A 12,791-nucleotide genomic window follows, 5' to 3' on the forward strand; every position below is an offset into this window, starting at 1 on the left:
TAAGTATATTCCTACTGCCTTTGAAGGATTCACTCGATCTCTCCTATCTATACCTGACATATGCTTCCTTCTTTTTCTTAACCAAACCTCAATTTCTTTAGTCATCCAGCATTCCCTATACCTACCAGCCTTTCCTTTCACCCTAACAGGAATATACTGTCTCTGGACTCTAGTTATCTCATTTCTGAAGGCTTCCTATTTTCCAGCCATCCATTTACTTGCAAACATCTGCCCCCAATCAGCTTTTGAAAGTTCTTGCCTAATACCGTCAAAATAAGCCTTCCTTCAACTGTTAGATCTGATCTATCCTTTTCAATCACTATTTTAAAACTATAGAATTATGGTCGCTGGCCCAAAAGTGCTCCCCCACTGACACCTCAGTCATCTGCCTTGCCTTATTTCCCAGGAGTAGGTCAGGTTTTGCATCTTCTCCAGTAGGTTCATCCACATACTGAATCAGAAAATTTTCTTGTACGCACTTAACAAATTCCTCCCCATCTAAACCTTTAACACTATGGCATCCCAATTTAATGTTTGAAAAGTTAAAATTCCTTACCATAATCACCCTAGTATTCTTACAGATAACTGAGATCTCCTTACAAGTTTGTTTCTCAATTTCCTGTTGACTATTAGGGGGTTTATAATACAATCCCAATAAGGTGACCATCCCTTTCTTATTCCTCAGTTCCACCCAAATAACTTCCCTGGATGTATTTCCAGGAATATCCTAAGTACAGCTGTAATGCTATCCCACATCAAAAACGTCACTCCCTCTCCTTTTGTACCTATCATTCCTATAGCTTTTGTATCCTGGAACATTAAGCAGCCAGTCTTGTCCATCCCTGAGCCACGATTCTGTAATTGTTATGATATTCCAGTCCTATGTTCCTAACCATGCCCTGAGTTAATCTGCCTTCCCTGTTAGGCTTCTTGCATTGAAGTAAATGCAGTTTAATTTATCAGTCTTATCTTGTTTTCTGCTTTGTTCCTGCCTGCCCTGCCTGTTTGACTCAATTCTTTTCTGAACTGTCCCAGTCTCAGTTTGATCTCTTTCCTCAGTATTTTCCAGCCACCACCACCCCCAACCACCCCATCCCCTCCCAAGCGGCTCTAGCAAATCTCCCTGCCAATATATTAGTCCCCTTTCAACTCAGGTGCAATCCGTCCTTTTTGTACGGATACTTCTACCCCAGAAGAGATTCCAATGATCTAAAAATGTGAGTCCTTCTCCCATACACCAGCTCCTCAGCCACGCATTCATCTGCTCTATCCTCCTATTCCTATCCTCCCTAGCTCATCGCAGAGGGAGTAATCCAGATATTACTAACCTCAAGGACCTAGTTTTTTAATTCCTGCCTAAAGTTCTATATTCTCCCTTCAGAATCTGTGGGCGGCACAGTGGCAAGCACAGCTGCCTCACAGAGCCGGAGACCCGGGTTCAATTCCCGCCTCAGGCGACTGACTGTGTGGAGTTTGCACATTCTCCCCGTGTCTGCGTGGGTTTCCTCCAGGTGCTCCGGTTTCCTCCCACAGTCCAAAGATGTGCAGGTCAGGGGAATTGGCCATGCTAAATTGCCCGTAGTGTTAGGTAAGGGGTAAATGTAGGGGTATGGGTGGGTTGCGCTTCGGCGGGTCGGTGTGGGCTTGTTGGGCCGAAGGGCCTGTTTCCACACAGTAAGTAATCTAATCTCATTCTTTTCCCTTCCTAGATTGTTGGTACCAATGTGTTCAATGACCTCCTGTTGGTCAAATTACATGAATATCTGCTGTGAGCATGGTGGGTGGTGTTTCCATGTGTGACAGTAGTATCCAAGTCAATGATCTGATTTGTTTTGCAGAGGTTACCACGGCAGGGTTATGTGGTGTTGTGTTTGATGTTGTTTTGAAGGCTGGGTAGTTTGCTGCGAACAATGGTCCTTTTAAGGTTTTGCGATTGTTTGAAGGTGAGAAGTGGAGGAATAGGGAAGATCTTGGCAAGTTGTTCATCATCATTGATGACATATTGAAGGATGCAAAGAATATGGCATCGTATCTCCACTCGAGGGAAGTACTGGATGACAAAGGGTACTCTATCAGTCGTATCCTGTGTCTGTCTTCTGATGGGGTTGTGCAGTTTTTCACAGTGACATGTTGGAACTGGTGATCATTGCATAAAGTATCTTTGCAGCAACATTGCAATGCAAATGCTGGTGCACCCCAATGTACAGCTTAAAGTGGAGAACCATACTATAAGTGAATTGGAGAAGTGCCACGATGATGCAAATGGGCTGGCAAGTGTTGGGTTCTTTGCAGTCACTACCCATGGAGCATGCAGCAACTTGGAGTCACCAGGTTTTTCACTCAAGACTTCAAAGTCAAGATTTCCCTGTGTCAAGTTCATTTGCAACAGGATTATAAAAGGCTTCATATTAATGAAGTGAGATCTCCCAGTTAATTTGGTTGACAACAAGCAATAATTCTCTTAATAGATCTAGCAAGACTTTGTTTGATATCAAAACTGTTGGAAAACACAGCTAGTGGTTCCCCACATCACGATAGGCTTCACTCGACTTCTAACGCAATTGTCCTGAATTTCTCGCTGTAGCCACAACATTCTGACCCGTTTCATCTTCAGTTTCCTGTTTTCTATTTCCTTGCCTTCGTTAATAGTGATGCTACATTAAGGTTTTCCAAACTACTGGAATCTTCCCATAATCCAGGGATTTTGGAGGATTACAAGCAATCCATCCACTTTCTCTGCAGTCACTTTCTTTAAGACTCTCAGATGCAGGCCATCTGATCCAAAGTACTTTTTCAGTACTTTGTTTCATTATTTTTCCTGGTACTTTTCCCTAGTGATTGTGATGGATCTGATTTCTTTCTGCTTCTCATTTTTCAGTATTCTGAGAATGTTTTTTGTGCCCTCTGTGAGGACAGACATCAAACACCTGTTGAAAATTTTAACATCTGTGTTTTCCTTGATTATCTTTTCAGTCTAGTTCTGTAAGCAACAAATAATCACTTAAACTAATCTCTTCCACTTCACTACTTGTACAAACTATTACTGTCAATTGCTAAAATAGATTTTGTTGAAGCTTTTCATCTTGCACACAGCAGAACAATTTATAAGAATGACCAAAGTAAAAACATTTATAGTATGTGAAAGGAGAATTTTGACTGCTTGACAAGTGCATTTGGGTTAGTTGAGGCAATGCAATTGAGAATGCACCGGGTAATGATAGTGTACAGTTAATTGCCAAGCTTTGTTTAAATTGTAAACCTGGCAGGTTGACTGGTCAAGAAATTGCCCTGAAAAATAAATCAAAAAATGGTTGTCACCTATTTTGTTGGATTGAAACACGCATGGTAAGACACCACATTTTTTTTCAGAATAATAACTGAATGGGAGCTTGACTCCTTTAACCGAAAATCAAAAAGGTTTTGCTAAAAATCAAGTGTTGTTGAGCTGTCCAGTACAATGCTAGATTTTTGGAAGCAAAAAAAAAAAGAGGAACTCAAAACTGAAATCACTATGAACCTTTTGAGTTAAGGAAAATCTACCCCATAACAATCCACTGGAAAATTGAACTGCAGGCTCCTCAAAGCTGTAAATTCCAAGAGCAACAGAGAATAAAAACATCCAGAGCTTACAGACAGTATCCCTTTCTCTCTTGGTGTGGGGATAAAGACAGAAGGCCTTAGCAAGCCTAAAAGAATTCATAAAAAAAAACTAAGTTCACCTGCCAAACTATCAAATTGAAGAACTGAAAATGTGTTGCTGGAAAAGTGCAGCAGGTCAGGCAGCATCCAAGGAGCAGGAGAATCAAAGTTTCGGGCATGAGCCCTTCTACAGGAATGAGGAAAGTGTGTCCAGCAGGCTAAGATAAAAGGTAGGGAGGAGGGACTTGGGGGAAGGGCATTGGAAATGCGATAGATGGAAGGAGGTCAAGGTGAGGGTGATAGGCCAGAGTGGGGGTGGGGGCAGAGAGGTCAGGAAGAAGATTGCAGGTTAGGAAGGCATTGCTGAGTTCGAGGAAGGACAAGCATCACCATTCAGATACCACCATTTCAGCAAAGCAAAAATAAAAAGGACTGAAAGAGGAAAAGAATTTTCTACCTTGTGGTCTGGATTTTTGATCTTTAGATTTTTGTCTACCCTACCTATGTGTTTTGTTTCGCCCATAGTTTACCCTTTGCCTGTCTTACTCATGATTGCGTGTGTATATGTGTATGTTGGGTTTTGAAAGGATATAGCTTAAATTTTAGTAATTAAAAATCATTTTACAATTCTTTATAAAGTTGTATGTTACAAATTCTTTCTGACAGGAAAGAAAGCATGTGTGGCATGCTTTCATCCCGGGTAGCAGTCAGGCAATTTGATTTTTGGTAGTCCTAGTGGGAATTTTATCATGCATACATTTTGTGATGACTTATGGAGTAGGTGGATATGATTATCGGTGCAGTATACTATGTTCTTCCTCCCTGCAGAGAATACAGCCTTGTATATTAATGTATGTAGCAGCTAGTATACACAAACGCTGCACATTGTCAGCCCAACTAACTACTCCAAATTGATTTTCAGCATTACTTTTTGAAAACTTTGGGATTGTTTAGCAAATGTTGCCCAATTGCAGAATTACATCCAATGTTGGACACTGTTGAGAGTTTTGCAAGTGTAATCTGGTTGGACATAGTCAGTACCTTGGTGTAGAAAACAGCTGAAGGAATATGCTGCTTGATATGATTTGTCAATTTGAGAGATGTAAGGCCTATGTCACACCAGTACTGAAACCCATATGCTATGTTAGTCATTTGTGGAATAGGCAGAATATCTTTTCGGCTTTATGGCAGCATCCTATTACTGGCAACCATTTGCGCTCCTACTGTATTACAGCAGTATTCATGCCCATGCAAGAAGAGATACCTTACCCTCCCCAGGTTAATCTGAAGGAGACCCAGCACTTTCCAAAACCCAAAATGCAACCTTACGCTGAGTCTCTCAGATAGTGCGTCCTTCTTGTAGCATCTTCTTTCTCAATACATCTCTGTGGTGCATTCTGAAACATTGCCTTAAATAAATACCACTGCTTATCTATCATATTACCTTTTAACAAAAACAGAAAATGGAGATCACAGCAGGTCAGGTGGCATCCATGGAGAGAAAGCATGCGAACATTTAGAGTCTTATGATTCTTCATCAGAGCTCACATAAAGAGTGAAGGGGACAGTATTTATGTAATAGTGGGGGGTGGGAAGGGCGGAGTACAGAAGGAAGAAAGGAACAGCAGTCCAAGGGGCATTGTATGTCCTGGAGATACTTGTAATCCTGGCTGCCTGACCCGTTGCGATCTCCAGCATTTTTGTTTTCAGTACAGATCCCAGCATCTGCATAAATATGCTCTTACCTTTTAAACTATTTGCCCATTCCAATTTAACCAATGTCTTCACATCTTCTGAATTTACTGGAATTTTCTGTTAATGTTGACACTCCTAGAGATTCTGTGTAAATATTGAAGCATTCGCAGTGATCCCTATCAGGCTAGGCAAAATCCTAGCAATCTCCTGAGAATATGTCTATATTTACAGAGACCCCTTGTAATAATGACAAATCTAGATATTCCCTGTAAACAATGCAATCCTAACAGATTGCTGTAAATATTGACACATTCCCAGGAAACCAGTGTAAATAGTGACACCCCCCCCAACAATCCCTGTACATATTAACATAATTTTAAGAATATCGTTTAAATGCTAACACATTTCCTGGCATCTCAAGGGATCCAACGAACTGAGAATAAATACTGGCATCAAGATGTGGATTAGAATCAAATACACAACATATTTTCAAATTCTAAAGAGCTCCTAAAACAATCTGACATCAAACTGCTAATGAATTCAATTTGGGACAAAAAAACTACAGATGCTAGAATCCAAGGGAGATAAACAGGGAACTGGAAGAACACAGCAGGCCAGGCAGCATCAGGAGGTGAGGTAGTGATAGGTGAACACAGGTAGCGGGTACAATGTGGTTGGTCAATGGGAAGAATGAATTTGGTTGGTGACTGGAAAGGTCAGAGGAATGAGAGGGGGAAGGGCTGGAAAGGCAGTTGGGTAATGGGACGAGAGGTTATTTGAAATTGGAGAACTCTGGAGAGTTTGGTTTGCTGTGGCAATGGAGGAAGCCGACGATGGTCATGTCGGTAAGGGAATGGGAAGGGGAATTAAAATGGACGGTAATAGGAGGTCAGGTCAGCCCCTGCAGGCCCGGCTGAGATGTTCGTCAAAACATGCCGAGTTTACATTTGGTCTCGCCAATGGAGAGAAGACCACATTGTGAGCACCAGATACAGTAAACTAAGTTGGAGGAGAGGCAATTAAGCAGACTGATGCCATCTCATCATCCATAATGTTGCGTATCTTTGCTGTTAGGAAGCAAACATAGCAAGGCTGTATACCATGAAGCTGGTATTTCCCTTCTTCAAATCCTCCTCGCGGCTTCCTATGTTAGAAGAGGGAGGGGGAAAAAAATAGCTTTCATCCCTTTCTTCCTCCACAGCACATTTCCTATACAGAGGCCAAAGCCAAGGGGAGATTTGAGAGTTTTCAAAATCATGAGGAGCCTAGTCACAGTAGATAGGGAGAAACTGTTCCCACTTGCAAAAGGATTGTGAACGAGTGGTTACACTTTTAAAGTGTTTTACAAAGAAAGTAAATGTGAGGTGAGAAAACACTTTTTATACAGCATGTAGTTAGGGACTAGAATGTCACACTTGGAAATGTGGCGCATGTTCAATTGAGACTTTCAAGAGGTTATTGTTTTTATTGAAATAATTGACCAATGTGTAGAGTTAAAGGGAAGAGATTTGACACCTGAGTCAAAATGCTCTGACAGCCATTGCAGACAGGATTGGTTGAATGGCCACCACTTGCTCTGTAAAATTTCTGGCATTTCCAAGAGTGGAGATGCTCTCCAATACCATCGGACACCTCTTGGTGCTAAAGGCCTCAAATGTATCAGCAGATATCGCAAGCTCTTTGTCCAGGATGTTGCTGGAGAAGAAAGGTATGCAGTTTGGCCATCGGAGGGTGCAGAATGTTCTCAAAATGAAGAGGGACCAGCAGGACTCATTGTACACATTGGAACTAACGATATAGGAAGGGAAAAGGGTGACATTCTGAAGGGAGAATAATGAACGTTAGACAGGAATTTAAAAAGGAGCTTCTTGAGCGTAGTAATATCTGGATTACTCCTGGTCCTATGAGCTTGTAAGGGTAAGGAGGATAGAGCAGGTGAATGTGTGGCCGAGGAGCTGGTGCAGGGGAGAAGGGTTCACACTTTTGGATCATTGGAATCTCTTCTGGATTAGAAGTGACCTGTACAAGAAGGATGGATTGCACCTGAATTGGAAGGGAATTAATATACTGGCAAGGAGATTTGCTAGAGCTGCTCAGGAGGATTTAAACTAGTGGGGGAGGGGGCTGGGAAATGCTGAGGAAAGAGATCAAACTGAGACTGCTACAGTTGGGAAAAGGAGCAAGTCAAACTGTCAGGGCAGGCAGGGAACAAAGGTGAGGTGGGGGAGTCCAGAATTAGAGGGCATAGGTTTCAGGTGAGAGGGGCAAGATATAAAAGGGACTAAAGGGGCACTTTTATTACAAAAGGTGATGCATGTATGGAATGAGCTGTCAGAGGAAGTGGTGGAGGCTGGTACAATTACAGCATTTAAAAGGCATCTGAATGGATATATAAATAGGAAGGGTTTAGAGGGATATGGGCCAAGTGCTGGCAAATGGGAGTACATTAAGTTAGAATATGGTCGGCATGAACAAGTTGGACCCAACGGTCTGTTTCCATGCTGTACATCTCTATGACTCTGTAACCCCCAGAAATGTATGTTTCTTTGAGATGAAGGAACAGTACACCCATCCAGTGAATGAGGAGCTACCAACATTTAAACATAAATGTGAAGTGCAAGCACATGTCAGATAACCATACTAAATCAACAGAGTCACCTTGTATTCTTCTGAAATTAATCTGATACTCATTCACTGTTGTTCCTCTCCTTCTGCCATTCAACTGGTCAGTATTTGTACAAGAATGTAATAAGTGAGTCTCTGCTGAGTATCCTCCAGTTTAAACAAACAGATTCTCCTTCTGGATGTAGGTTTGCTCACTGAGCTGGAAGGTTCATTTTCAGACATTTTGTCACCATACTAGGTAACATCTTCAATGAGCCCCCAGGCAAAACACTGTTGGTGTTTCCTCCTTATATATTTATATGGTTTGAATTTCCTTGGGTTGGTGATGTCATTTCCTATGGTAATGTCATTTCCTGTTCTTTTACTCAGGGGGTGGTCGATGGGATTGAAGTCATTGTGTTTGTCGATAGAGTTCCAGTTGGAATGCCATGCTTCTAGAAATTCAGGTCAGGCAGCATCCAAGGAACAGGACATAGAGAACATAGAAAAATACAGCGCAGTACAGGCCCTTCGGCCCTCGATGTTGCACCGACTGAAGCCTACCTAACCTACACTAGCCCAGTAACCTCCATATGCTTATCCAATGCCCGCTTGAATGACCATAAAGAGGGAAGAGTCCACCACTGCTACTGGCAGGGCATTCCATGAACTCACAACCCGCTGAGTAAAGAATCTACCCCTAACATCTGTCCTATACCAACCTCCCCTTAATTTAAAGCTGTGTCCCCTAGTAACAGCTGACTCCATACGCGGAAAAAGGTTCTCACTGTCAACCCTATCTAAACCCCTAATCATCTTGTACACCTCTATCAAATCTCCCCTAAACCTTCTTTTCTCCAATGAGAACAGCCCTAAGTGCCTCAGCCTTTCCTCATACGATCTTCCTACAATGCCAGGCAACATCCTGGTAAACCTTCTCTGCACCTGTTCCAGTGCTTCCACATCCTTCCTATAGTATGGCGACCAGAATTGTACACAATACTCCAGATAAGGCCGCACCAGAGTCTTATACAACTGCAACATGACCTCAGGACTCCAGAACTCAATTTCTCTACCAATAAAGCCCAGTACACCATATGCCTTCTTCACAGCACTATTTACCTGGGTGGCAACTTTCAGAGATCTGTGTACATGGACATCAAGATCCCTCTGCTCATCAACACTACCAAGTAGCCTACCATTAGCCCAGTAATCCATCTTCTTATTACTCTTACCAAAGTGCCTACCTACTTCACACTTAGCTACATTGAACTCCACGTTCGACGTTTCGGGCATAAGTCCACTGCTCTTTTTCCAGTGTCAAAATGTCATCTCTGAGAGATGCTAACCCCAAAACTAGATAAACCAATGCCCATTATAATTTTGGTTATTTGTCAGTCTCATTTTAAAAATACATTCATGGGTCAAAGACATTGCTGACTAAACCAGAATTTAATGCTCATCCCTAAATGTCCTCCAGAAGGTGGAGGTGAACAAACTTTCTGAATTGCTGCAGTCCACAGAGTGTAAGTAAACCAACAAAGCTATTTGTGAAGGGAATTCCTGAATTTTGACTCAGCAATAGTGAAGTCAGAATCCCTACAGTGTGGAAACAGGCCCTTTGGCCCAAGTCTACACCAACCCTCCAAAGAGTATCCCACCCAGACCCATCCCTCTACATTTCCCCCTGACTAATGCACCTAACCTACACATCCCTGAAGGCTATGGTACAATTTAGCATAGCCAATTCACCTAACCTGCTCATCTTTGGACAGTGGAAGAAAACTGGATCACCTGGAGGGAATCCAAGCAGACACTGGAAGAATGTGCAAACTCCACACAGACAATTGCCCAAGGCTAGAATCGAACCCCGGCCCCTGGTGCTGTGCGCCAGCAATGCTAACCACTAAGCCACCATATCACCCCACAGTGGCTCAGTATAATGGCAATACATTTTCAAGTCAAGGTGGTGAGTGGTTTGGAAGAGAACTTGGTGTTCCATTGCACCTCTTTTTTTCTCTAGATGGTAATGATTATGGGTTTAGAAGACATTGTTGAAAGAGTCTTGGTGAGTTACTGCAGTACATTCAGGGGATGGTACAAACTCCTGCTACTGTATGTTGGTGTCAAAGAGATGCACTGGTCAATCCAGGATCAAATTCTTCTTAAATGAACAAAAACATAAAATACTAGAGGAAGTCAGCATGCTGGCATCATCTGTAGAGAGAGGGAAAAAAAGTTAATTTTCAAGTCCTGTGAGCTTTCTTCAGAACAACTTCTCATTCCCCTTCAACTAGTAAATTCATCAGTCGATTCTTCCACATTAGACAGTATGTTTCAATAATCAATTAACCGGTCCTTGGAGCACTGACAATGCAGGAAAGTTGTTTGCATTCAATGATGTGACTGATTCAGGGTCTTTCCAAAATTACATTCCTGACCTGAACTGCATGCGGTGAAAGAATTCCACGTCACATTTAACTTCCTTTGTAAATTGCCTTAACAACCAGCCGCCTTGTTCATGACCCTTTTCCAAATGGGAACATTTTCTTGCCATCTACTGACTCGGCCCCTTGTGATTTTGAAAGCTTCCATCGAATCTCTCCTCCGCTTTGGCATCGCCAGAGGAAATTTGCAAGTCATGCAGCCAGGAGAAGTGAATGAGTAGTGGGAAGGGGGGGAAACTTTTAACCTCCAACGTCAGGAGTACTGAAGAGATGAAGTGGGGAAATACCAATTTCATGCTTCTACAAAAGCTTCCAATCTTGAAATGAGTTCTGAAGAAACATCATTTGATTTCTCCAGCAATTTATTGATTTTTCAGATGTTCCCATCCAGTTCTCAATTTCCTCCAACATCTCCATTCCCCTACAAAATGGCGACCTTCCCGCCAGAAATAACCGCCTACCCTGGAGGAGAGGAGAATGGAGTGAGCAAATCACGTGACTAAGGATTTTTATGCGGTTGGGGGGGGCGATCATCACGTGGCCTACCCTAACCCAATCATTGCCGACCCCGGTTGCCGCCCCGCCCACTTTTCGCTGGTCCCACCTTCCCCCAACGCCCATCGACAGAACACAATGTGATTGGCCGACAGTCACACGCCGTGTTCTCGCGAGGTGATGTGGGCTGCCGGTAGTTTGGGACGGTCACTCTCGCGAGAAGACATTATCATCCCCTCCCCTCCCCCAAAGAGTGATCTGGTCGCGGTAGCCGGGCGGCCATTACACTGGGAAGACTTTAGGAGGTAAAGGGGAAAAGGGGGCGGGGAAAGGGGCTGTAGCAAGCGCTCCTTTAGGAGATATCCTAAAGATGATCGTTGAGGGTGGGGGCGCTACCGACATGGGAGATCAACTCCTTTCACCCTCCTCTGCCGCAGGTCGGCTCTTGGTCCGGGTGAGCAGGAAAGGGCCGACGAGGAGCGGGCTCGCCTCCCGGGGGTTTGGGGATGTAAGCGGGGGGCCGGGCCAACATGGCGACGCTGAAGGAGGCAGCGGGGGAACTACAACTCCCAGCACGCACCGCGGTACTCTGTCCCTCCGTCACACTCTCCAAAGCACGCAGTCGCACACCTCAGGCAAGGGGAAAAAAAAGTTGCGCTTGCTGCAACCCCATTAAGGGTTGAAGATCATTGGGCTTTGTGACTGCGGTCGGTTTTCTTCTGGTTATCGAGAAAATGCAACCGCGATGCAAATCCGCCATGCTGCAAATAAACGGTGCAACAAGCTGGAGTGCCTGAGTGGCCTCTTGATGTTGTGCCGTAGTTTCATAGGCACCTTCTGTGTATTCAGGGCTGTGTTGAAGGTTGCCCAATAATCCGACTTGTGTTTCGAGACTTAGTTTCTGTTTCTACGTGTTCTTATTTCAACTTGCACCACGTCCAGTCCTCGTTGTTGGCGACTGCACCGTGTTTATGAGTTAAAAGGCGTCCAGAGGTTGGGAATTCAACTGAACGCTTCTCTAATAACAAGGTGGTAATTTACAGTAAACCATTTGTATTTAAAGCCCAATATTATTTGTGTTTTACTTGATTGCATTATTCGTTTACAGTCCTGGGTTGATAAATTTGCTCATAGATCTATCTTTACATCCGTAATATATCCGAGGGTGAGGGTTGCAATGTGGTTTGCTTTGGCCAGGGTTTCCATGTAATGTTTTACTGTTTTTCATCTCTCTTTCATGGTTCTGTTTTTTATCGATCGTGGTATGTGTACTAAGTTGGCTGTCCACCAGAGTACTGGTTGTGGTTGTATTTGTACTTGAGAATTAGGAAATATTTGTCTATGTAATTGCTATCCACTTAATATCTTCCCTGTTGGAAGAAAATGGGATGGTGTTAAGTAGTCTTGTGATAACTCTACAAAGTCTTAATTGTGACCTAGTACCAGATGATGTTAGTGTAACTATATCTAAGATTTGTTGCAATTAAGTGAGGGAAAGTTAGAGCAAGGACTGATAGTATGCTATGTTTGTACACTTAGAGAAATTGTAAATATTTTTCCCTTTGATACCTTTTTCAAAAAAAACTCAACATTAGTCAAAACTGCCCTCCTTTTATGTTGTCATTTTCTGACAGTGAGGGATGAACCAGTTGGTAACTACAGAAAATGGATTCAAATTCTCACGGGCTGGCATACATTCTTTTCTGCTTGGCGAAAATGAGGACTGTGGATACTGGAGATTAGAATCAAGAGTGCGGTGCTGGAAAAGCACAGCAGGTCAGGCAGCATCCAAGGAGTAGGATAGTCGACGTTTCGGACGAAAGCCCTTCAAGCAGCATCCAAGGCATCGACTTTCTTCCTTGGATGCTGCCTGACCTGCTGTGCTTTTCTAGCACCACACTCTTGACTCTT

At 43.1% G+C, this 12,791-nt stretch overlaps 1 protein-coding gene and 1 long non-coding RNA gene across 7 annotated transcripts in view; one reads left to right on the forward strand and one right to left on the reverse strand.

The window, feature by feature from the left end:
• Window positions 1-6,779: 6,779 nt before the first annotated feature.
• On the reverse strand, window positions 6,780-10,861 carry LOC140482749 (uncharacterized). The gene is made up of 2 exons (XR_011961784.1): window positions 10,380-10,861; window positions 6,780-10,155 (listed from the first exon to the last, which is right to left on the reverse strand). It is a non-coding gene; the product is annotated as an uncharacterized lncRNA (long non-coding RNA).
• Window positions 10,862-11,068: 207 nt separating this feature from the next.
• Window positions 11,069-12,791, forward strand: part of reps1 (RALBP1 associated Eps domain containing 1) — a 60,558-nt gene continuing 58,835 nt past the window's right edge. For 3 of the 6 annotated variants that reach the window (XM_072580331.1, XM_072580328.1, XM_072580329.1), the window contains exon 1: window positions 11,069-11,185. The gene's annotated coding sequence lies outside the window, so the exon portion shown is untranslated. Of the gene's footprint in view, window positions 11,186-11,516; window positions 11,910-12,791 lie in introns of those variants that run through there. The other 3 variants (XM_072580324.1, XM_072580330.1, XM_072580325.1) reach the window with 2 other exon arrangements.

The sequence above is a fragment of the Chiloscyllium punctatum genome, chromosome 11 (genome assembly GCF_047496795.1).
Source record: "Chiloscyllium punctatum isolate Juve2018m chromosome 11, sChiPun1.3, whole genome shotgun sequence".
Lineage (NCBI taxonomy): Eukaryota > Metazoa > Chordata > Chondrichthyes > Orectolobiformes > Hemiscylliidae > Chiloscyllium > Chiloscyllium punctatum.